Source organism: Nicotiana tabacum, chromosome 23 (assembly GCF_000715075.1).
Source record: "Nicotiana tabacum cultivar K326 chromosome 23, ASM71507v2, whole genome shotgun sequence".
NCBI classification, from domain to species: Eukaryota; Viridiplantae; Streptophyta; class Magnoliopsida; order Solanales; family Solanaceae; genus Nicotiana; species Nicotiana tabacum.
This window is the reverse complement of record NC_134102.1, coordinates 18,831,788-18,835,420: the sequence shown is the minus strand read 5'-3', so window position 1 is coordinate 18,835,420 and position 3,633 is coordinate 18,831,788. Positions and strand designations below refer to the sequence as shown.

The 3,633-nt window shown below is 30.6% G+C and overlaps 2 non-coding genes across 2 annotated transcripts; one reads left to right on the top strand and one right to left on the bottom strand.

Annotated features, from left to right (window-relative positions):
* On the top strand, positions 1–72 carry TRNAD-GUC (transfer RNA aspartic acid (anticodon GUC)). The gene has a single exon. It is a non-coding gene; the product is annotated as a tRNA-Asp (tRNA).
* An 874-nt stretch (positions 73–946) lies between these two features.
* Positions 947–1,035, bottom strand: TRNAY-GUA (transfer RNA tyrosine (anticodon GUA)). Its single transcript is given in 2 exon segments — positions 947–982; positions 999–1,035. It is a non-coding gene; the product is annotated as a tRNA-Tyr (tRNA).
* Positions 1,036–3,633: the final 2,598 nt, after the last annotated feature.

Here is a 3,633-nt window from a genome sequence, read left to right as displayed (position 1 = left end):
GTCGTTGTAGTATAGTGGTGAGTATTCCCGCCTGTCACGCGGGTGACCCGGGTTCGATCCCCGGCAACGGCGTATTTTTGTTTTTTGTTAACCAGTCTTTATCTACGGAGGTCTTCTGACATATCACTTCTTTAGCTTTTTACAAAACACTGCTTTTTTCGTTGAGAACTACAGTCAATATAATAGAAACAAAATAAGCAAATATCAGTGAATGTGACTTATGAAAATAAGTATTAACTTGTACAGAGTAGTAAAAATTATCTTAGTTTAACTTGACACAAAGTTTAATAAAGAATGGAAGACTTTTAAGATATGTTGTCTTAAATAAGCCATAACATTTGTGTGACTGTAAAAATTTTGAAACTTGTGGTTTCAAACCTGTCATAACATATGTGTGGTTAATAATGCTTATTAAGGAAATATTAAAATGTACCAATCTTTTTTGAACAGACTAATAAAAAAATAGTATCAATCTTTTTGAAACAGAGGGATGAACAACGACGGTCTCAACTCCAGCATTGACATATGTCCAATACAACATTATGTTCTCTGACATTTCTGCACTACTATTTGATTTACAACATATAGCCAAGTTCGACACTGCTTGCATTCAGAATATAATTTCTTTGACATTAGTCCTAGATGGGATTATGATCCAATAACTTGATAAGATAATTTTTTATTTGGAAAAAAACTCGTGGATGAGTGAAAATATACGAATATTTTTGTTAGAAGGCTTACAGTTAAAATAGCATTAAAAAGCACTGTTGAGGATAGGAGTAGATATTAGCAATGAAATTAAAATGCCAGTTTTAAGGATCCCTTTTCCTACTCTTCTCTAGTGGTATTTGGTATATTGCTTTGTTAAACAAAAAATTCTACAATCTGATTTTGAAAAGAAACATCTTTTTTAATAAAGGAATATTAAAATTATTGGGAAAAAATTTCCGACCTGCCGGATTCGAACCAGCGACCTAAGGATTGTCTGTTTAACCAAACTACAGTCCTCCGCTCTACCAACTGAGATAAGGTGGGTTATTGAGCAAAACGTGTTCCAATTAAATATAACAATTAAATACATCTTTTGAATTTGATACCTATGCCTGATACCCCCCCCCCCCCCCCCCCCCCCCAAAAAAAAAAACTTTTTTTTTTAAAAAAAACGAAACAACAACTTCAAATGCATGTTACTACTAGTATCTTTTAAAGTTTGCTTTCTATTTTTCTTCAAATTTGCTATGAACTATCTAAAATTGAGCACCTTTATTTTCCGTTAAAAATTTGAAAAAATATTGTTTCGCTGTTAGGGAAAAAAAACTAATTTTTTCCTTGGCCTCTACTGGAGCTACAACTTGAGAGTAAGTATAAACAATAATCAAAAGTTGATGAGTAAATTTGAATCTTTCTTTCCTCGAAGCACTTGGATACATGGAGTCCACTTATTTTACGTTGAACCTCTGTTAATGGTAAGGACAAATACGAGACAATTTGCCAACGATAAATTAAAAGTATTAAAGGACCAGAGTGCAACGATGATCAAAATTGAGCAATTTCAAATTGTACGGGATTTTTTTTATTTCATTGTGATCGAAATTGTATTTATTTTGGACTTTTCCTTTTTTTTTTTATTTAGATTTATTTGTGGAGCGAATATGAATGAAAACTTAAATTTTTTGTATAGACTAAAGAGTATATCCATGTAAAGGAAATTTCATTTTTGCCTATTTAGGTGGGTCATTGTCTTAATCTCTTTTTGTACTGAAAAAAGTAATTAATAATAATAAAATCAAGTCGTAATCCAGTACTGCAACTTTTTCTTACATGTATTCCTCATCATTTCTATTATCTATCATCTGCTTCTATTAACGTGATATGTTGTACCTTTCACTATTCAATACTAACCAAAAAATAAGTTCAAGACACTATCTCACAAAAAGAATAGAGGTATTAATATCTAATGAAAAATATAAAATCCATAAAGAAAGTAATTAACACAAACTTTCACAAGTGTTTTTGGACAATATTTTTTATTTATTCCACTATACTATATATAAGATCACATGAAACCTTTTTTTACATAAAATAAGAAGGTTTTAAATCCTTGCATCCCCGGGGCAATAAAAATTCAAATACATTAATTCAACGACAACAAATCTAGTATAATACCACAAATAGAGTTTGGGGAGGTTAGTGTGTATGCAGACCTTACCCCTATCTTGTGAGGGTAGAGAAATTATTTCCGATAGACCATCGACTCAAGGAAGAAAAAAAAGAAGTAGTAACAAGTAACACCAACAACAAGATAAGATAATCAAAGTGAAAGAAACAACATACAGTAATAGGAATCTAAGAATAAAAAAACTAAGCAAATAATACTTTAATTCACCTTTCCGAAAGTGGATTTAGGATAAAGTTTATGTTGTCTTAGATAATCATTTGCGGATGCATACACCCAAAAGGTTTTAGATATAATGATATATACATAGCAGATTACGAGGGTGTTTGGATAGACATTTAAACTCATTTTAGTTTTTTTTCATTGTTTGGCAAAGTTAAAAAGTGTTTAAAATAAGTTAAAAACTGCTTAAAACAAGCCAAATGCAAAAAGTTAGGCAACACCAACTTAATGCTTTTTGGCTTAAAAACTATTTATGCTGAAAAGTCACATTTTTTAAGCCAATCTAAACGGGTTCTAAATGGTGCCTTATCTCGGCCAATTCAAAATAGTCTGTTAAATATACTCTTGAGTAATTTTGCCTCTAAGTTTGTCAAGAGTGAGTTATTTTTATATCCGTCACATCTGTAATAAATTCTAATGGTTAGATTTAATGAGAACAATTTAACTAGAAACAACAGGAAAGCCCTCTCAAATCCTAGAAATCGCAATACCAAAAACTTTATCAGACACTAGAAATAGATAAATAATAAAAAAAAGAACAAAAATTGTACCTACCTCAAAAATAGACCTAAAATAGCAAAAATTACACCTTTAAATGTGAATTCATATTAAATCATTTTCTTTTTCACAGTCCTCGTTAAATCTAACAACCAGAGTTTGTTTTATATTTGACATAGATTAAAAGTGCTCAGTTTTAAAAAACTCGAAGGACCAAAACTGCTCAAAAGTATATTTAAGAGACGATTTTGTACCTACCCTCAAACATAAAGGGTCATTTTTGTTATTTTCTCTACTTGGAACAATTCATTGTCACTTAAAAAATTCAGGTCCAATGGGGTATGCAAAATGCTATACTCAAAAGTGGAGGGGATTCAAAATTTAAATATGAGGGGTTTACTTTTAAAATTTTTAATATTTAATTCATTGTATGTTTGCTCGTTCAAATTGTAATAGTTGTTGAAAATTTTACCAATTTCTTATCTTACGTACATATTTATGTTCCATATCAAAATTATTGGGTCCAATTGTACCAGACAAATAAGATTACATCCACCTCGGCTCAAAACTCCAAAATTTAAATTATCCATGTCTAATATAAACATACTTGGAAGGAATAAAGCCTTAGAACTTCTACAACGAATCCACATGCAGTCGACTTACGACAATATGCTGACACCACTTGCGTAAAATTTTGTGTATATTATTGTTCGTGATCAAACATATTGTACGGTTTG